This window comes from Chiloscyllium plagiosum, unplaced genomic scaffold, assembly GCF_037043375.1.
Source record: "Chiloscyllium plagiosum isolate Xiang-an unplaced genomic scaffold, Cpla_swu_hap1 HiC_scaffold_29, whole genome shotgun sequence".
Taxonomy (NCBI): Eukaryota; Metazoa; Chordata; class Chondrichthyes; order Orectolobiformes; family Hemiscylliidae; genus Chiloscyllium; species Chiloscyllium plagiosum.
Window position 1 is genome coordinate 49,892,161 of NW_028270167.1, and position 23,399 is coordinate 49,915,559.

The following is a 23,399-nucleotide window of genomic DNA, read 5'->3' on the forward strand; positions in this document are numbered from 1 at the left end:
GTTGAGGAGTGGCAGATGGAGTTTAAATTAAATGAATACGACTTGTTGCTTTTTGAGAAGATAAATCAGGTCACAACTTACAGAATTAATGGTAGGGCGCTGGGTAGTTTTGTCGAACAGTGAGACCTTGGGGGTTCAGATACACAGATTCTTACAGAGTTAATGGTGTGCACTGGGTAGTGATGTTGAACAGAGGGAAGTGGAGGATCAGACTCATAGATTCATGAAAGTTTGTTTGAAGTAGCTAGTGTATTGAAGTTGTTTGGCACATATGCCTTCATTGGTCAGAGCATTGAGTGCAGCGGTTAGGGCTTCATGTTGTAACTGTCCCAGACATTGGAATGAACTGTCTGAAGAAGTAGTAAATGCAGAGGTAGGTACAAAAAGTCGAAGACATTTGGACAGGTACAGGAGCTGGATAGGTTTGGATGGATATGGGCCAAAGGGAGACAAATGGAATTAGTTTAATTTGGGAACTCTGGTCAGCATGAATGGGCTGGACCAACGGAACTGTTTCTGTGCTATATGACTTTATGACTCCTGACTTTATGGTGGAGTAGGCTCAAAGTTGGAAGCTGGTGAGCTAGTGAAGGGATAGATTGGGAATGTGGGAGGGTTTGGGCTGGTAGGTTGTGAGGTGTTGGGTGACTGCTGGGTAAGCTTGTATGCAACCTGTCTGGCAGGGTGGCATCAAAGCAAATGGTAACGGTCACAAGGATAATTTGGTCGAATTGTGCTTGGTAGGTGAGGGATACTTGAGCTGAAATGTAGGCGGTCTGTCTTTGCAAAGCTTGTTAGTGGTGAGATTGGCAGGGTGCCAGGCTGGTTCGTGGTGAGATTAGCAGGGTGCGAGGCTGGTTAGTGGAGAGATTGGCAGGGTGCGAGGCTGGTTAGTGGAGAGGCGGGCAGGGAGCTAGGCTGTTTCAGGAGGTAGAAGGTCACTGTTATGAAGTAGCAGGTGGACGTGATTTCAAAATGCAAAGCTCAGAGTCTGGCAAAATGGCAGGTGGTAAAGGACAGATGTGAAAGGAGCTAGGATGCAAAGTGCACAGGTTGACTTTTGTAAGTTGCGATGTCAGTGACCAAGGGCTGAGGTCATGTCTGGTGGAGTGGGGTTCTGTCAGAAGTTGTGAAAATGAGAATGCCAGGTCCAGTAAGGGCCAAATGCAACAAGAACCAGGTGCAGGGTGGCAGGAGTGGAATTGCGTGAAAGAAATTGAGATTTTATGTCCACCTGGATTATATAACAAAGAATGTTACAGTGCAGTATAGGTCCTTCGGCCCTCGATGTAGTGCCGACCTGTGGAACCAATCTGAAGCCTATCGATCCTTCACTATTCCATTTTCATCCATATGTTTATCCAATGACATTTTAAATGCCCTTAAAGTTGACGAGGATACTATTGTTGCAGGCAATGCATTCCACGTCCCTACTACTCTGAGTAAAGAAACCATCTCTGACATTTATCTATCAGTCCTCAATTTAAAGTTACGTCCTCTCCTGCTGGCCATCACCATCCAAGGAAAAGGAGCCTCACTGTCCATCCCATCTATCCCTCTGATTATCTTATATGTCTCAATTAAGTCACCTCTCAACCTTCTTCTCTCAAACAAAAACAGCCTCAAGTCCCTCATTGTTTCCTCATAAAACCTTCCCGGCATACCAGGCAACGTCCTGGTAAACCTCCTCCGACTCTTTCCAAAGCTTCCACATTCTTCCTATAATGTGGGACCAGAAGTGTACTCAAGACCTCCACTGTGGCCACACCAGAGTTTTGTACAGCTGCAGCATGACCTCATGGTTTTGAAATTCAGTCATTTTACCAATGAAAGCCAACTCAAACTATGCCTTCTTAACAACCCAATCAACCTGACTGGCAACTTTTCGGGATCTATGTACATGGACACCAGGATCTCTCTGCTCATCTGCACTAACAATATGGATTGCCTTGGATATGTTTCTTGTGATAGGGATGGTGTATTCCGGGCATGAATGGGTGAGTAACAGGGTAGTGTTTGTCAATGTGGGTGGGAATTTAGGTCTAGTCAAAGAGGGAGTGGTTAGTCTGAGAGATGAGAGTTTTGGTGGTGAACTGCGTGTCAGTTTGATAGTTATTAAAGTTAAAGAGTAATTGTTAATTTCTCAAATCATATTGACGTAAATAGTCAGCTCAGTTAGCTGGAATGCTTCGAAGTCTCTGAACCTTAATGGTCCTCCATTTTTCAGAGGCCTCCAAAATTAAGATAATTATAAATTAGAAATTTCAGCTTCCAGCCAATTGGCATGAGTTCAGCCGTGACAGCCATCCTCCTCGTCCCAGTGCTCAGCTCCTGCCTGTGCTGCTGCTGCAGTGACCTTCCTCCCAGAGAGAACATTCTGCCTTGCATTGATAAGTGAGGAAGGCTCACTGGACCTGAACTGTTCACTCTGATTTCTGTCCAGAGATACTGCCAGCTGTTGGGTTTTTCCAGCAATTTCTGTTTTTGTTTCTGATTTCCAGCAGCATGGTGCCGAGTGGGGCAGCACGCCGGTTCCATGGTTAGCATTGCTGCCTCACAGCGCTAGGGACTTTGGTTCGATTCCAGCCTCGGGTGACTGTATCAAGTTTGCACATTCTTCTCATGTCTGTGTGGGTTTCCTCCCAAAGTCCAAAGATATGCAATCTGGGTGAATTTGCCATGTTGTGTTCAGGGATTGGGAGGTAAGGTCCATTAGTCAGGGTTAAATGTAGAGTAATAGGGTAGGGTAATGGGTCTGGATGGGTTACTTTTCAGAGGGTGGGTGTGGATTTGTTGGGCCAAATGGCCTGTTTGCACACACTGTAGAATTTCAATGAATCCCCATTTCCTTGGTTTGTATTTTGTGAAACCTCTCTGCTCTTCAATTGCAATCCAGTGAAAGTGTCAGTTAATGAGATTTTCAAACATTTACAGGTGGTGGGATCCAGATGTTCTTCTTCCCAAATTATATGGTAATGGCCAAGGTGGAGGGAATGTTTCTGAAGAGGGAACCAATAGATCATGATCAGCAACCGGTTAGAAACAAAAATAAACCCCAGTTATACTGTAGACTTCAGCAGGAGCATACTGCCAAACGTTTACAGCTGAGGATACATTTGAGTAACTGATAAGGTCAAATTAAAAGAAACTAATGTGCTCAATTGGTCATTCTATCCTAGAGACATCGTCTCCCCCCACACTTTATGGCCTGATCTCCTCCTGTCAGGAGCACAACCCCGGTTCTGTGATCTTTGGTTGTTTGGCGATGGACTATTCCCCTGACGTCACCAAGGTAACCTGGAAGAAAGGTGGGGAGCTAATGACGACTGGATTAAAGACTTACCCATCAGTGAGAAACAAGAAGGGAACCTACACCCCGAGCAGCCAGTTAACCCTGCCCGGGTCAGCGGTAGATTGCCCCAGCAAAATCTACTGTGAGGTTCAACACAGCGGGTCACACAAGAGCAAAGAAATGTCATGTCCAGGTACGTGTTGTGGGAACTGAGATAAACAGCATCTGTGATTAACATGAATTAGGCATTATTTAGAACAGTTTTCACAGAATCACTTGATAGAGCACAGGAAAATGCCCTTTGGTTCATCCAGTCCACCCCTATAAATACCAGCCACCATGGGCAGCACGGTGGCACAGTGGTTAGGACTGCTGCCTCACAGCGCCAGAGATCTGGGTTCCATTCCTGCCTTGAGCAACTGTCTGTGCGGAGTTTGCACATTCTCCCCGTCTGCGTGGGTTTTCTCCCACAGTCCAAAAATGTGCAGATTAGGTGAATTGGCCAAGCTAAATTGCCCGTAGTGTTAGGTGAAGGAGAAAATGTAGGGGAATGGGTCTGGGTGGCTTGCTCTTTGGAGGATCACTGTGGACTTGTTGGACCGTAAGTAATCTAATCTAATCCTTTCCAGGGTTCCGCGATTCAAAATGTAATACCTCGCAATTTCTTGTGCCGAATTACATCTCCTTACACTTATCCAGAATGATTTCCATTTGCAACTAACCCGAGTATATCCTCCTGTAATCTAAAGCGATCATGCTCATGATTTACCAACATGACAATTTTCCTTTCATCTGTGAACTTACTGGTTAACCCTCCTACATTCTCGCCTCAATCATTGATATATTAGAGAAATAGCAACGAAATCAACACTGATCCCTGCAGAACGCCACGAGACATAAATTTCCATTCATGCAGACACCCTATGACCATTATCCCCTGCTCCCCACCACTCAGCCAATTCTGGATCCAATTTGTCAAATGAACACAGATCCTATTGGCTCTGATTATTGCTATCATCTGGACATTGAGTTATCTCTGAAAATTACATCAAATTGTTAAGACATGACCACATCTCAATCAAACCATGCTGAACGTTGTTGATTGATCTTCCAAAGGAAGGCTAATTCCGCTCCTCAATAGTTCCAATAGTATTTCTACCACTGAGATGAGCTTGACAGATCTGTGGTTTCATTGTTTATCCCTTCCTTCGTCCTGCATAACAGTGCAACGTTGGCTGATCTACACTCACTTGGCAAAACTCCTGTGGCCAGACAGGAATTCTAAATTATTGTCAGCGACCCAACTGTTTCATCCTTTGAATCGCTCAACAGCTTGTTATACATTTCATCTGCCCTGGAAATATAACCACTTTTCATCCAGCACAGAACATCACATCATCTATCCTAATTTCTGCAAGTACATCACAACACCCCTCCATGATTTCTGTCCCCACATTGTCCCTCTGACTAGTGAACACTGACACAACACATTTGTTTCGACCGCAACCTAATCCTCTGGATCCACACCAATAATAACACTTAGGGGCATTACTGTTTCCCGAATTATTCGTTTATGAATGAGCCTATAACTTTTAAAAATATTTCCTTTATTTTGACTGCTATTATGTTCTTATGGTTCCTTTTGCTTTCCTAATTCCTCTTTCTTGCAAACACTCCCTTGCACGATCTGTACTTCATTCCAGTTTCTATTGTTTTGAGATTTCAGTCTAGACCGGAAGCCTCCCTTGTTTTTCTTTATCTCACCCTCCATGCCCTTTTATGTTCAGGGCTCGATGCATTCTTGGTTCCACGCTGTGGCTTCATGGGAAATGTCCTCCCTGTGCTTTTCATGTTTTTGTTCTTAAATGTGTCCCACTGCTCTGACTTAGACTTACCACCAAGTGTTAGCTTCCAGTCAATTCTGGTCAATTCATTACCTGACCTTATTAACATTGTCCTTCCCCTTTCAGAACTTTGGGCCCATTTCTATCCCTTTCCAGAACAATCTGGAATCCAACAGATTCATGATCACTGTCTGCCAAGTACTCACCATTGGTGTTTTACCCACTGGGTCGACTTCATCCCCTAAAGTTAAGTTCAGGTTCACCCCCCTCTTGCAAGGTCTGGATTAACATTTTCTGTATTAAACACAAACTTTGTTAAAATACTCTCCTAGGGAATTTTCAGATTTCTGTTCCCTCTAATGTTTTGACAAAATGAGCATCTAAGCCTATGCTGAGGAAGTTAAAATCCTCTTTTCTCATTCCCCTATTTAATTTACGTTTCTTTGACATTTGCCCATGTATCTGCACTTCTCAGCCTTTTGGACCTACAGTAAGGTCTGTCGTACTCTCCCAGTAGTTATGTTTGCTGTATTTTGGTTTTGAAGTACTGTCCATTTGCCTTTGTTCGAGGAGGCATCCATCATTTCATTTCTCTTTCCAGCTGAAAATACTCTTGTCAGAATTACGACAGAACTGACATTCTCGACCACACACCCCCTACCCCCATCCTTTTTCCATTTTTCCCTGTCTCGCCTGAAGATACTAAATCCTGGATATTGAATAGTCACTCCTGCCCCTCTCTCAACATGTCTCCATGATAGCAACTACACCATTCCCTCATTTACGCCGTTAATTCCTCTGCCTTGTTCATCAAACTCTTTCATTAAAACCAATACCATCCAATGTTGCTATCTCCCTTCTGATTTAACTAGCCTAACATTTCTATGCCTCCTTGACTCCCATGCTGTGTCCTCTAATTTTAGACCTTCATGTTGTCCTGCTGAACTTTCTGTGTGGATCCCAGCTTCTCTAGCCCTCTGCACAATTATGATTCTGGTAATATTGTGGTCAGTATCCATTAACCACAAGAGACCTTGATATATAAGAACTTGTTACAAAATTCGTCAGGTAATTTATATGTGTGTTTCCTAAAGGTCCAGATGTTCTCCCTCCAACTCTTCTCCTAACTGTGAGCTCCAGTGAAGAAATCGCAAGCAGCAAGTTTGCAACGGTCGTCTGTTCAATCATCGATTTCCATCCAAAGTCAATCACCGTGAGTTGTTTGAAAAATGGCCGACCCTTGGATTCTGAGCTACTTTAAGACGCTCTCTGTAATTAGTGAGTGAGCCAGGAGAATAAATTCTGGTGGGAATGGTACAATTAGGATAAATGAACTAGGAATTCGAGACATGCTGATTCAGCTTGATTTGGGATGGAGATGTTTACACAGTGAGTAGTCGACATCTGAATAAAACCTGTACAAATTTCCATCGAGTTTGTAGATTAATTTAAGATGCTTCTGCTTATATTTTTTTTGTTCAGTGAAGAAATGAAAAAATGCAGCTTGGTAAAGAAATTGAATGAACAGACCAGTCATGGCCTCATTGAATGGAGGGAAAGACTTGAGGGGATGGGTGTCCTTCATGATGTCCATTGCTGCACTCAGTGTCTTGTTTTCAGATCTACCCCTAATTCAGCCCACGAGGAATAATGTCATAAATTAGAGAATGATCTCACACCAATAATGCCAAGTATTTTTGATTACATTAAATATAATGAACAGAATTTCCATGGCCATTCACTGCTCCTGTAACACTTTAGAACCTCTGCAAATGCATGAAGACATAGACAATAATTAGGATTAATTACAATTTGTCCAAAATTCGGGATCTGATTTGGCACTCAGCGTGACCAGCAGCATTTGCACATAACGTTCATGGACATAGAAATGAACTCATTATATACTCTTGTCCCAAGTATCAATTGATTACTCTTGTCCCAAGTATCAATAGATGGTCTCAAGTAAGAGACCAACTCTGAAAGAAAGATAACTTCATGGATTACATTATGGTATCTTCGATGATTTTACTTTTTTCACAGGTTTCACTTGTTACAAAGCCAGTGTTCTTTAGGAATAATTACACAGAGCATGTTATAGGTAATCACGAATGCTTTCACAGATCAAAATACATAAACAATAGTAAGCATGGTTTCAGCAATAGTTGGAAGTTGCCATTTCGAAGGTGGTTACTTCACCTTGTGAGGAAATAACCTGAAGAGTAGGTGTTTTCATCCTAGAGTGGCATTTTCCATTGATTTTGATTTCTGTTTCCCGCCAGATACTGTGTGCCATGATTACACAGTTAAAATCCTCCAGCCGCCAGGAGAACAGGTCTTAGTGGAGGCGATGGTGACGTTAACCTGCATTGTGTCCAATCTTCCTTCTGGAGTCAGCGTCACCTATATACAAGAAAATAAGCCTCTGAAATTAAAAATTGCTGAGCAATCTGGATAGAATCCCGACAGCGTGTTCAGCAAATTAGACATTTCTAATGAAGCCTGGCTGAGTGGCGTTACTTTTGAATGTGCGGTGTACCATCACAATCTACCGACTCTGCTGAGACACTCTATCCACAAGGAGAAAGGTGAGCGGTGAGATTTAAACACAAAGCATCCCATGTATGATCCAGAACCAGTTACATCAATGGCAGGCTTTGCTTGGTAATGAGCAAACACCGTTGGGAGCATTAATGATGCGTCTGATGGCAGGATTGCAAGGTAGCTGATTTCGAAAGAGTCGGAGCTGAAAATGTGTTGCTGGCACAGCGCAGCAGGTCAGACAGCATCCAGGGAACAGGAGAATCGACGTTTCGGGCATAAGCCCTTCTTCAGGAATGAGGAAAGTGTGTCCAGCAGGCTACGATAAAAGCATCTCCAGCATCTATAGACCTCACTTTCTCCTCCTAAGAAAGAGACAGACCAAAGGATATTGTATTCTGATTAAGTCAGATAAGGCGGGAAGAAGCCTGCGTTGTGACGTCACTATCAGCAATGACAAATGGCCAGAATGTCCTCGTTGTGGGCTGGAAACATGGAGACGACTTTCAAATGAAACATTTTACATCTTTTACTGAACATTATGGATACCATTCTGCTCCTTTTAGAAAATGAAAGTGAATAAATCCCAAATTACAAATGGCATATTTTAATATTGAGTGAAATCGCGATATTGATTCTGGATTTTTATACTTGATTTATATTTGTCTCAAATATTCTGCAGTGAGTAATCCACTGGAGCCATCAGTGTCTGTGCTCCTGCCACCAACAGAAGAAATCTCTGCTGAATGGTTTCTCTCCCTCATCTGTTTCGTGAGCAGTTTCTCCCCCCGAGAGATCTTCGTCAAGTGGACAAACAATGGCAAGCCTGTAAATCCCAGTAACTACAAGAACACCGAGGTGATAGCGGAGAGCGACATCACTTCCTTCTTCATGCACAGCCTGTTATCCATTTCAGCAGATGACCAATCTTGCTTCTTTCTCCTGTGTGGTGGGACAAGAAGTGGTTCCGTTGAAGATCATCAACAGAACAGTCAAGAAAACCAGTGGTAAACCGAGTTTTGTAAACATTTCGCTTGCACTGTTAATTCATGTCAATTATAATCTCAAAGTTGTATTTAATAATTCAACAAAAGTAATAAAGTGTTTTCCTCCACATTTGAGTTAAATACACAACCGCTGAATTAATTGTTTCCTACTCTTCTACTCCATTTGTGCAGTTGAGATTAGATTAGATTCCCTACAGTGTGGAAAGAGGCCCTTCGGCCCAACAAGTCCACACCTGCCTCCGAAGAGCAACCCACCCAGACCCATTCCCCTACATTTCCCCCTGACTAATGCATGGCCAATTCACCTAACCTGCACATCTTTGGACTGTGGGAGGAAACCGGAGCACCCAGAGGAAACCCACGCAGACACGGGGCGAATGTGCAAACTCCACACAATTAAATTGGATTATTAACAGGTCTGGGAAGTGTGTCTTGTGCGGTTAATGTTCCCGCTCAGATACACCCTGGGTGAGAAACAGAGTAAAACTCTCTCATTGCAGTATTTCACCAAGTACCTTAGCCAACCTAAATCCCACTGTGATGAAATCGGACAATGTCCATTCTATGATGGAAATGTGTTGCTGGAAAAGCGCAGCAGGTCAGGCAGCATCCAGGGAACAGGAGTATCGACGTTTCGGGCATTAGCCCTTCTTCAGGAATGAGGAAAGTTGGTCCAGCAGGCTAAAATAAAAGATAGGGAGGAGGGACTTGGGGGAGGGGCGTCGGAAATGTGATAGGTGGAAAGAGGTCAAGGTGAGGGTGATAGGTCAGACTGGGGTGGGGGCGGAGAGGTCGGAAGAAGATTGCAGGTTAGGAAGGCGGTGCTGAATTTGATGGATTTGACTGAGACAGACTGGGGGGAGGGGAAATGAGGAAACTGGTGAAATCCGAGTTAATCCCTTGTGGTTGGAGGGTTCCTAGCCGGAAGATGAGGCGTTCTTCCTCCAACCGTCGTTTCGTTGTGGTCTGACGATGGAGGAGTCACCCTCTCACCCACTCCAACCTCTCACCCTCGGAACGCGCAGCCCTCCACTCACTCCGTTGCAACCCCAACCTCACTATCAAACCAGCAGACAAGGGAGGCGCGGTAGTAGTTTGGCGCACCGACCTCTACACCGCTGAGGCCAAACGCCAGCTCGCAGATACCTCCTCCTACTGCCCCCTTGACCATGACCCCACCCCCCACCACCAAACCATCATCTCCCAGACCGTCCATAACCTCATCACCTCGGGGGATCTCCCATCCACCGCCTCCAACCTCATAGTCCCACAACCCCGCACCTCCCGCTTCTACCTCCTGCCCAAAATCCACAAACCTGACTGCCCCGGCCGACCCATTGTCTCCGCCTGCTTCTGCCCCACCGAACTCATCTCCGCATACCTTGACACCGTCCTGTCCCCCTTAGTCCAAGAACTCCCCACCTACGTTCGGGACACCACCCATGCCCTCCACCAGCTCCATGACTTTCGCTTCCCCGGTGCCCAACGCCTTATTTTCACCATGGACATCCAGTCCCTGTACACCTCCATGCCCCATCACGAAGGACTCAAAGCCATCCGCTTCTTTCTTTCCCGCCGTACCGATCAGTACCCTTCCACAGACACCCTCCTTCGACTGACTGAACTGGTCCTCACCCTGAACAACTTCTCTTTCCAATCCTCCCACTTCCTCCAAACGAAAGGAGTAGCCATGGGCACCCGCATGGGCCCCAGCTATGCCTGCCTCTTCGTAGGATATGTGGAACAATCCATCTTCCGCAACTACACTGGCTCCACCCCCCACCTTTTCCTCCGCTACATCGATGACTGTATCGGCGCCGCCTCGTGCTCCCACGAGGAGGTTGAACAGTTCATCCACTTCACCAACACCTTCCACCCCGACCTCAAATTCACCTGGACAGTCTCAGATTCCTCCCTCCCCTTCCTCGACCTTTCTATTTCTATCTCAGGCGACCGAATCAACACGGACATCTACTACAAACCAACCGACTCCCACAGCTACCTGGACTACACCTCCTCCCATCCTGCCCCCTGTAAAAACGCCATCCCATTCTCCCAATTCCTTCGACTCCGCCGCATCTGCTCCCAGGAGGACCAGTTCCAAAAACGCACATCCCAGATGGCCTCCTTCTTCAAGGACCGCAATTTCCCCCCCCCCGACGTGGTCGACGATGCCCTCCACCGCATCTCTTCCACTTCCCGATCCTCCGCCCTTGAACCCCCGCCCCTCCAACCGCCACCAGGACAGAACCCCACTGGTCCTCACCTACCACCCCACTAACCTCCATGTACAGCGCATCATCCGCCGCCATTTCCGCCACCTCCAAACGGACCCCACCACCAAGGATATATTTCCCTCCCCTCCCCTGTCAGCATTCCGTAAAGACCACTCCCTCCGTGACTCCCTCGTCAGATCCACACCCCCCACCAACCCAACCTCCACTCCCGGCACCTTCCCCTGCAACCGCAGGAGGTGCAAGACTTGCGCCCACACCTCCCCCCTCACCTCCCTCCAAGGCCCCAAAGGAAACTTCCATATCCGTCACAGATTCACCTGTACCTCCACACATATCATCTATTGCATCCTTTGCACCCGATGTGGCCTCCTCTATATTGGGGAGACGGGCCGCCTACTTGCGGAGCGTTCCAGGGAACACCTCTGGGATACCCGGACCAACCAACCCAACCACCCTGTATTTCAACATTTCAATTCCCCCTCCCACTCCACCAAGGATATGCAGGTCTTTGGACTCCTCCATCGTCAGACCACAGCGAAACGAAGGTTGGAGGAAGAACGCCTCATCTTCCGGCTAGGAACCCTCCAACCACAAGGGATGAACTCGGATTTCACCAGTTTCCTCATTTCCCCTCCCCCCAGCCTGTCTCAGTCAAATCCATCAAATTCAGCACCGCCTTCCTAACCTGCAATCTTCTTCCCGACCTCTCCGCCCCCACCCCAGTCTGACCTATCACCCTCACCTTGACCTCTTTCCACCTATCACATTTCCGACGACCCTCCCCCAAGTCCCTCCTCCCTATCTTTTATCTTAGACTGCTGGACCAACTTTCCTCATTCCTGAAGAAGGGCTAATGCCCGAAACGTCGATGCTCCTGTTCCCTGGATGCTGCCTGACCTGCTGCGCTTTTCCAGCAACACATTTCCATCTCTGATCTCCAGCATCTGCAGACCTCACTTTCTCCTCAATGTCCATTCTATGTCAAGGGTAGACCATGAGTTTTGATGAGTTTCGTGTTCCTGATTCCCCGATTGGCCATTCTTACAAAATTTAGGTTAGAGTGGTACTGGAAAAGCACAGCAGGTCAGGCAGCATCCGAGGAGCAGGAAAACCGACGTTTCTGGCAAAAGCCCTTGATGAAACGTCGATTTTCCTGCTCCTCGGATTCTGCCTGAACTGCTGTGCTTTTCCAGTACCACTCTAATCTAGAATCAGGTTTCCAGCATCTGCAATCCTTGTTTTTACCAATTCTTACAAAATTCACGTCAGTTTTAAACTGCCACATTGCACCAATTGGAAACGTAAATTTAAGAGACTTTTAATCTCTTCAAAAGGTACCAATTGTAAAGAGTGCAGAGCAATTTCAATGTAACCTTTGTTTCTGGGGAACTGCCAGGGATCTTGCACCAGTGCATGAGTTGACAGAATGTATCTTCACTTTCACACCAAAGAGAACCAACAGATAGGTTGTTGTGGAGCACAGGGAAGAGGAGAGTGGAACGATGAACGGTCTGTACTTTTACTCCCAGTGCAGAGTTTTCACAGTAGAGGTCCTCTGTAATGTAACCCCGTTACTAACAGGAACATTCAGCTTCTTGCTTACTACTTGAAGATGTAAAATGCCCATGCAAAATAATACCTTTGAAGCATGTTGGACATGCTTGGCTCTGTTAACAAATGATTAACAGTGACTCTCATAATCCAAAACTGGTGTTTGCATCATCCCGGTTTGTATTCCATAGTCTTGTCTCAGTTTTCTGGAGCATATGGGATCAGTTAGAGTATTCAAACACCTGATGTTGCATTGTTTCAGATACAGAACACGAGTCGCTATTTTCTAATACACATATTGAGAAATGTTATCTCTGGAGCAGTGGGGATTTGAACTCAGGACTTTTGTCTCAGACGGAAATTCGCTCACTGCAACGGAAGAGTCGCTCATAAAACGCTTATCTCTTCACAATGATGGGAAATGTTCCCGACAACACCAAGGTCAGATCAAATTGTGGGCAATCCATTAAAATTAGAACAATAAAATTAGAATAATAAAAATTGCAGTCTGGTATAAGAGCGGAAACACACACAGATACAGAGAGATGCTCACAAATGACACACGTAAAGACACATTTACATGATCTCACCTAAAGACACATTTATGTACACACACGCGCGCACACACATACACCGATGTGCATTCAATAAGACGTCACATACGCATACACGCACAGAGCCACACACGCAACTGGTACTTGAACATTCATCTAAGCTCTTACAAAAACTCACATGCACCGAAAGAAAAGCAAATACACAAATGAACAGGGGTACTCACACATAACCATGAAAAACATAGACACACTGTAACACACAAATGGACACAAATATATATGGATTCATACAGCACAATGCATTCAGACATAGATGCATGAACACAGATACAACATGCCCTCCTGCATAAGTGCACAGAGATAGACATTAATATCAGTATTTTCCCATTTTCATAATCACAAACATATGATGACAGAGGCACCTTAATTATTTATTTTTAAACCACTTTGATCAGCATGTATACGCTGTCACACATACACAGAAATTCAGACACACAAGTGCACAGATCAACAAAAAGTGGGGCATTCATTAAACAAGGATAATGGCACAAGCATCAGCAACTATCCACACACAATAACATAAACAAGCTTATCAGAATATGGTTTAGGATAGATTGCCAAACAGGCAGATATCATCACATAAATATAAACATCCATCAAAACATGACGCTGCACGCTAACGTTTATTAATAACAAACATGAAAATAACCAAGTGTAGGTAGGATCTGAAGTAGACACACAAACGCACATTTTAGATAGCACTAACGACAAGTGAACAGTCACAAAGACATTACGAGATAAACATAGGCATCAACAAAGTGGCATATTATCATGATGATGCTTATAATTGTGAATCGAACAAAATTTACATGCAAAAACATGTGAGCACACCAGCAGTAAAGGAGCATGAATATGTTTATTCATGCACAGACTCCAACATGGGCAAGAGTGAAGTCAGAGTACCTCATAACCACATACACAAACATGAAAGGAAAACCATACACATCAAGCAGTCGATCAAATACATTAAGGGACACATGTTCAAAAACGTATTCCTAAATGTAGAGATCCTACAAACAGATATATGAAGCAATGTTCTTACTGTGGATGTAACTTATATTCATAATCTGCCAAGCAATTGGCCACCAATAACTAAAGATGAGAATCACATTTGAATTTTTATCCAATGATGGCCACAATTTTCAATTAAATTGCTGTCACAGCCTATATTTAAAATATAATGATATAATTAAAATAATCGTTCCCAATAGGCATTCCTCAAATAATAATATCCTTCAATAACAGATTAAAAGAAAAAAAAAATGTTCTGACACGCACAATGAAGAAAGAGCATGTGCAGTTAGTTTTTGCAAGTTCTTGCTGAGAGTCAATAATGCACTAATAGATGCAGATAATCACATTTGAAAAACATCTGACTGCATTATAAAGATGTAATGGTCTCCAATTACATGACTTGGATGCAGATAGATCGTACTGGATCAATAAACAATTTAATTCGTTCTCTCAGTTTTATATTTGTAGATTCAATAGATCGCACCTGGATTGAAGATTATGAGGATGATAATGGCAACTGTTTCCACATTCATTACCCTGGTCTTCCTGCATGTTTTCTACAGCGCTGCCGTCACTCTGGTGAAGGTGAGAATAATCACATTTTTCACACGCCAAGCAGCCCAATATGTTTTGTGAAATCTCTAAGTATGAATAAAAATTAAAACTGGAATACCCCTGACCATCAACATCTACGTCATTGCTTTCCCTCTCTTTTCCAGGTAGAGTGAATGAGTTGTGGACCCTGTCGGTTTTCCTGATCTGCTTATCAAGATCTCTGAATTCCCAATCTACAATCTGTCCTGTTGCTGACTCTAACAGTGAGATCACTTCAGTTTATCAGCGTGTAACTGAGACAATGATTGATGGATTTTCCTTTTTACTTTGATATCGTTGAGATGGTTGTTGTTGGAAGAATTTGTAGCTTCCCAGTTGTTTGAAAGCTATTTATTTCATTTTTATTTGATCCTTATTCAGAATGGTTGCCTACCCTTTAGAATGATCCTTTGTATTCCCTTTCTGTTAACTGTTACAGATGAACAGAAAACTCACAGCTCACAGCACACACGATCTCATCTCAATGTGCCATCCAGTCTTTGTATTCACTTCTGTTAACATTAACATAAACTTTTGGATAAAATTGCTCTCTGAAATGGTTAATAAATCTTGAATGAATGTGCACTAACCTCGAGTTTGCTTAATTCCTTCTTCAAGGCCAGTCAGTAATAATACATTTTCCCACGTCCCACTCCTTTCCCAGCCAAGTACTTTCACTTGTTCTCTTTGGTTGTGTTTCATCCAGTCATTTAGGTTAATACTGCGTCACCATGCGGCTCACTAATGTCAATGTATCTTTCACACGGTATGCCTTCTGATACACTACAGAGGCAGAATGATCAGTCAGCATTTCATCTTATACACCGAAGGTACTGACTGGCCTTGGGTCACGTAATGGTACAAATGAGGAGCTTTGCTCCACCAGAAGCCGATACAAGGCAGGCAACGGAATTTGAAAGTTTACTCTGCTCTGTCTAAACGAAAAGTCCTCCCAATGTGGGGAGAGCCTGGGTTAGTAATGCAGAAATTGCCACCTTAAGCGCCCAACGAAACATTCATCAGCAAAACGACAACCTTCAGTCAGGTATTCAGGCACAACACGTGCACAATCCCAGGGCGGATTCTCAGAACTGGAGTTTTTCCTCATTCATAAATCTAATGGAGCACAAATCCTGGGATTTGATACAGCACACCTGTCAAGTCCCAGGAAATTAGGCTGAGTTATATCTGATACAGGGATATTACTGAACAACAACCCTCAAAAAGAATAAATCAGAGGTCGATGTTGATCAGGCAAGGCAGAGCTCAGAAGTACTGGAAATATTCAACCATTGGATTCTATATGATGCAAGAAGGAATTGAGGACCAATCATAGCAACTGTTCACAGAGTTTGGAAACTATCAGAAGAGGAGAAACGTCCATTTATCAAAATCAGTGAGGTACATCATCCCAGGAACAGTGTTGTGAAGCAGTCATGCAGCCTGTCTCATAGCTTTACATTTTTTCAAAACTGTGGCGCCTGAAACTGGATACAATATTCCAGGTGAGACAAGCGACTGTTTTATTTCAGTTTAACATAATTGCTTTGTGTTTGTTCTCTACAGTGTTATTGATGACGTAGGGTTTATTTGCTCTTCTGTCCACATTTCCTGATTAGAGCACATATACATGGAGGATCCTCTGCTCCTGTCCCCTTTGGGTTTACACCCTTCCTATTCTATGTTCACCATCATAAAACAAAGAAGAACATTACACCTCCCTGAGACTGAGATCTATCTGACACACCAATATTAATGAATAACAACCCTCAAAAATTATAAATCACAGGTCGATTTCGATCAGGGAAGGCAGTGATCCGAAGTACTGGAAACTTTGCTGCTTTCTATGTCCTTTCCTACAAACCCTCGGTAAGACTTTGAAGCTCTTACCTGTTCTTCCAATATCATAATATTTTAATTTGTTAATAGTTTTCTGTCATTTTGCCTCATACACCAAAGCACAGGTTGAAACAATAAGAACTCCAAACACTGAACTCCGAGAACGTACACAACAAAACAAACAACATTCTGAAACGGCTAACACCCATGAACAGATGGTTGACAAGTATAAAACAGCTTGGATAGTCTTAATAGCTTGGATGTCTTAATAGCTTGGATGCTGACGAATTTGTTAAGTGTTCAAGAAAAGTTTCCTCATTATTTTTAGATGTAACTACCACAGAAGGAGCAAAACATGACCTACTCTTGTGACATATGGCGGGGGAAATGACTGAAGTGTCAGTAGTGGAACAGTTTGGTGCCAGGGATAATAATTTGATTAGTTGTAAAGTATCTATGGAAAGGATTGGCATTGTTTACAAGATAAAGTTCTTAATTGGACTTGGGAAAATGTTGATAGTTTAATACATAAACTTTCAAGGGTCGATTGAAGTAGACTGTTTGCAGCTAAAATGTTGGCCAGCAAGTGGGAAGCTTTCAGAAATAAGAAAACAAGAGTTCAGAGGCATTATGTTCCCGTTAAAGTGAAGGTAAGGCTTGAAAGAGGTGGGAACACTGGAGGAATAAAGATATTGAGGCTCTGGTTAAGAATAAGAAGTAGTCATATGTAAGACATAGATAACTGAGATCAAGTGAATCTCTTGAAGAGTACAAGAGGTGTAGGGACATTCTAATGAGGGAAATGAGGAGGGAAGAAGAGGAGTATTGGATAGCCTTGGTAGATAATGTAAAGGACAATCCAAAGAGCAAAGGAATAGAGTCATAGAGATGTACAAAACGGAAACAGACCCTTTGGTCTCACTCGTCCATGCTGACCAGGTATCTAAACTAATCTCATCCCATTTGCCAGTACTTAGCCCATATCCCTCTAAATCCTTCCTATTCATATACCAATCCAGATGTCTTCTAAATGTTGTAATTGCACCAGTCTCTGCCACTTCCTCTGGCAGTTCATTCCATACACACCACCCTCTCCATGAAATGTTGCCCCTTAGGTCCATTCAGCTTTATCCCTTCTCACCATAAACCTATACTCTCTAGTTCTGGACTCGCCCATCCCAGAGAAAAGATCTTGTCTGTTTACCATATCTGAGCTCCTCATGATTTTATAAACGTTTATAAAGTCACCCCTCAGCCTCCAGGGAAATCAGCCCCAACCTATTCAGCCTCTTCCTATATTATTGTACGTGGCTGTGAATATGTAACTGCCAAGAGGAATGGCTTCACAGATCATGCTGCGTTTTATCCAAATGCTGGTTTTTTTTTCATAGCAGTTGGTTTAAAATCGTGAATGGGCGCCTTTTTAATTTGATACCAGAAGCACAGAAAGACATGGGGAAATAAACTACAACAAAAAAGGAAATGGACAAAAAGTCATTGCACTATGGATAACCTCACCATATGATTCATGTAAAATAAAATCCTGCTTTGACCTTGCAGCTAACTGAGCCTCTTAATTATTTCTGAGTTTGTAATAATTTTCATCTACCCATCATCCTACATTTAATTGTCATCATTACCATGAGGATTACTGCACCTCCCTAAGTACTTAACTAAAAATTCAAAATAAAGTAAAAATGCAAATTAAATATTATCTCTCATTATTACAAAAAAAGCAATTCAATGACATCAAATTGGAAGAGAAATGTGATAAGATAGTCAACTTTGAGGACTGCAAGAAGTTGAAAGGTGTCATTAATTAATTTACAGGATGGTCGAATAATTAGCAAATGAAGTTCCACACAGATAAATGTCAGGTGGTACATCTTGGTAGGAATAATGTGCAGGTCACTTATTCGAAGATGCACATCTAAGTGGGGGAGACGCAAAAAGGGATCGTCTTTGTGGTAAAAAGACAATTACATCAGTCACTAACAATTTCACCACAAGTTCTGCAGGCCATAAAAACGCAAACAAAGCTCAAAGCGTTATCTATAAAAGGATACATTTGAAAGTAGGGTCCCTATAAAAAATTTGGTCAACATTAATTAAGAGTATTGCCTGCAGTTCCAGTTGGCATGCTGTAGAATGGATATGGTAGCAGGAGAGAGAGTGAAGAGAAGATTTCTAAGAATGATACACAAGTTTCTGGCTGTGTATGTCAAGGAAGAAATGTCATGCTATTCAGTTCTCTCTTTAAAAGAAGACTGACGTTTCTAAAATGATGAAATGTTTTGATAAGAGAAGGTACAGAGAAAACATTTCCATTCATTCTTTCGCTACCTTTTCATTGTTCAAGACTAACGATGACTGTTGGATTCCCGTTTAATATTAGTTGCCAGTTTAATTTACTTCTTCACTTCCCCTCTGAACTGCCTATATTTAGTTCTGTTCTCATTGAGGTTATCAATAATCCTCATCCTTTGTTACATCGTGCAGGGAATTAGAGTTTTGTTTTTGCCACCATTTCCTGCATGTGGAAACACTAAGACTGGAGCTGAACAATCTCCTCTTGGAAGGCAAATTGTTGTTTCATTGCAGTTTTGCCCAAACTTATGCTCAAATGTACTTACTGCAAATGTCCTCTTGCCGCATTGAAATGGGCCCTTCTCCAATTCAGAATTCTTCTGGATTGTTCCTTGAGCATTTTATTCCCAAGCTAAAATCTAATGATACAATGATCAATGCTTCCCTAAATGATCCCAATAGGATATTTAATATATTCAAAGTTTGGGAGAAGATTTGTAGCTCGGGTGCTCGTTGGTGTGGTTCTGTTCGCTGAGCTGGGAATTTGTCTTGCAAACGTTTCGTCCCCTGTCTAGGTGACATCCTCAGTGCTTGGGAGCCTCCTGTGAAGCGCTTCTGTGATGTTTCCTCCGGCATTTATAGTGACCTGTCTCTGCCGCTTCCGTTGTCAGTTCCAGCTGTCCGGTGCAGTGGCCTGTATATTGGGTCCAGGTCGATGTGTCCAGGACTCATAACAGCACACAAACCAACAGCCACACTCTGACAACAACTCACCAGAACGAAGGACCCGATACCCAACATGAGCAAAACCAATGTAGTGTACAAATTCCCATGCAAGGACTGCACAAAACTCCACATAGGACAAACAGGAAGACAGCTAACGATCCGTATCCATGAACACCAACTAGCCACGAAACGACACGACCAGCTATCCTTAGTAGCCACACATGCAAATGACAAGCAACATGAATTCGACTGGGACAACACTACCATGAGAGGGCAAGCCAAACAGAGAACAGCCAGGGAATTCCTAGAAGCATGACACTAATCCACAGACTCTATCAACAAACACATCGACCTGGACTTAATATACCGGCCACTGCAGCGGACAGCTGGAACTGACAACCGGAAGCGGCAGGGACAGGCCACTATAAATGCCGGAGGAAACATCACAGAAGCGGTTCACAGGAGGCTCCCAAGCACTGAGGATGTCACCTAGACAGGGGACGAAACGTTTGCAAGACAAATTCCCAGCTCGGTGAACAGAACCACAACATATTTAATATATATTACACATATTGTGTGTGCATGCAAATTATGAAGGTGGGAGTGCAGGTTGAAGAAATCATAAGGATTCTGAACTTTATATATAGGACATTCGCATGCAAAATATGGAAGTTATGATAAATGGTTATAAAATGTCCTGGTTTTCCCTCATGTCCACTATTCTTGCAGCATGCTTCAGGAAAGGATTTGAGAGGGTGAAGAAAAGATTCTTGAGATGAGTAACTGGACAAATATGTGAAAAGTTTGAAGACGCAAGGGCTGCTCTTTATGGAGAAGATAAGACAAAGAAGACATTTTCCATGTATTCAAAATCATGAGGAATTTGGATAGAGCAGGTAAGAACAGACAAACAATCGGTGGCCCAGTGGTTAGCACGACTGCCTCACAGTGCCAGGGCCCTGGGTTTGTTACCTGTCTCAGGTTGCCGTCTGTGTGGAGTTTGCACATTCTCCCCGTGTCTGCATGGCTTTCCTCCGGCTGTGCAGGCCATGCTAACTTGCCCACAGTTCATGGATGTGTAGGTTAGGTGCATTAATCAGGGATAAATGTAGGGGAATGCATCTGAATGGTTACTCTTTGGAGGGTTGGTGTGGACTTGTTGAGCCAAATGGCCTATTTCCACACTGTAGGGCTTCTATTTTAAAAAGCCTTGAGAACAAAAGAACACTGATTTCAGATGATCAGCAAAAGAAAAACAACAGTTTGGTTGGTTTTTGTTTAAAATAACATAGTTCCGAACTGGAATGCTCTGCTTAATAGAGTAGTGGTGGAGACAGCTTCAACTGAGGTCTTCGAAAGGGAGCTACAATTTTCTGAAGGAGACGTTTTGCAGTAATACATAGTAGAGAGACTTGGGAGTGAATGTAGGCAAGTTCCTAATTGAGAGCTGGTACAAACATAATCAAATCATTGCTTCCGAGCTGTTACCATTGATATTTGTATAACATTGTACAAACTGCCAGCTCTCCAGGTATTTCCTAAAGGTTTGCTATATTCTGAAATATGACGAACTTAGTCATGCATGGAACTAAAGTTACTTTGAAAACACTTCACTTGATCCTGGAGAACCTGCATTCCCATTTTCCTCACAGTTTGCACTGACAATATTTCCAGAATAGCAGATGATCAAAGAGCACAAATTAAATCATTTAACATTAGTATACTTATCCAGAATTAAGTCCAAAGCAATTTCACAAAAAAAAATCACAGACTTGAGATTCAGGATTTCAAATCTGGTCAACTAGTTTGCTTAAGTTAGTCAATGACTGTGTAAAGATTAGAGTAGTGCTGAAAAAGCACAGCAAGTCAGGCAGCATCCGAAGAGCAGGAAAATCGATGTTTCAGGCAAGAGCCCTTCATCAGGAATGACTGTGTAAGATGGTCGTGTGGGTATAGGGTTCCTTTCACTTCCACAGGATGTCTACAGGACATCACAATGAGGCAATGTCTGGGGTTGGGGCGTGGAAGAGACAGTACAGAATAAAAAGAAGAGAAAAACATTTCTTCAGTATGTCACCCTTGTTTATAGCCGTTTGTGGGCTATGCAAGACCTTCACACTGAAAGACAAGCAACATTCAACTGACCATTGAAAAACTTTGGATGTTTTATGCTGATGCAACATTGTCTACTCTCTCAAAATAAGCCGAACATTTCAGAACCAGTCAAGTAGTTGTTTTCTGAAATTGCTGTAGCCTGGGTTGATGCCTCCCTGAGGCAATCCTGACATAATCTTACAAGAACTGCCAGCAGTTCCCTTTCATATTATTGGATCCCAAATACACAGCAAGTTTAATCTGATATCAGACCAAACTTACTTGCCACTTAGTTTCTTTTAGTTTATGACAATCTTAGGTTTCCACCGACTTCACAGGGTGAGCTACCTTCACAGCTGCAACTGGTCATAAAGTACCAGTTACAACATTTTAAATATGTGCATGATCACAAAATTAATATTCAGTACTTCTTGTCAACATCCAGATTTTTGGCTGTGACGGCAGGAGCTGCTGGCTGGGGGGTAAAGAGGTCAACCGAAGAACCACTGTATTGAGACGGCGGGAAAACATCCCAAATGCAAGGATTTAAGTTTCACTTCCTTATCTTGGAAAAAGAAACTCAAGTTTTTATAAACTATTGCTAATTTAACCCTGAACTTGTAACTCAATGTTTGATTCAGAATGTAATATAGTAATTTCCCATTGCTCAAATTCACTGATGGTGCATGTCATATTAGTCAGTATTGGCTGTTCTGCTGAAAAGAGAATTTTATTCCTTTTACTTTTCTGCCGCTTTAATAATTCTACGTTTATTGAAAGATCTGGCCATAATAAACCCAGGAGTAATTACAGGTCTCTGACCCAGAGCAGTGTAATGACCTCAGTATTTAGGCTTCTATTAATTGATGACATCAGTGAAACGGTGTGGATGTGACGTTACCTCTATTAAATTCACCATGAAAGCACTTTATAAGCTTGATTCAAACAAATAGCCAATTACTGGGAAAATGCCTGACTCCATGGATACAAATGACAGCTGGCCAGCATAGATTATAAAAAATACAAAGTATTCAATGGAGATATTTCAAAGCGAGGAGACCTGGAGCAGGTCTCACTTGTTTTATTTTATATCATATATTTTTATTAAGAAAAAAATAAAGTGAGCCAGAGAAACAGATACGTGCAACAGATGTTGTAAAACTTAAATTACAATTGAGCAAAATGGCGTTAGAAAATAAACAAAGGTCGAGAGAAAGAGAGAGAGAGAGAGAGCGAAGAGAGAAAGGAAAAGAGAGAGGGAATGTTCTTCGCTGACCACACAGAGAGAGAAGAAAGAAATGAGAAAAAGAGTGAAAGAGAGAGGGAACAGAGTAAATAGAGAGAGTACTTGAATGTGATAAGACAAGCTAACAGGATGGATATGAAAACAGAAGGTAGTGATGCACGTAAATAATTTGGACATCTGCCACACTTTACTGAGAAACATATTAGATCCTTCTTTATGTCTTTTAAAAAATCGACGATGCAGATGAAGTGTTTAGGGATTCATGGGCGATTATAGTTCAGACGAAACTGGTAGGCAGAGCTAGTGCGGTATTTGCCACGCTGTCAGATGAGGGGTCAAGACATTATGATGAGTTAAACAGGCGATCTTAAATGCTTACGAATTGGTACCAGAAGCATGTCGACAGCGGTTCTGAAATATAGGGAATGAACCAATTCAGACGTATGCTGAGTTCGAAAGAATTAAACAATCATTTTGAAAGATGGGTGCGATCTTT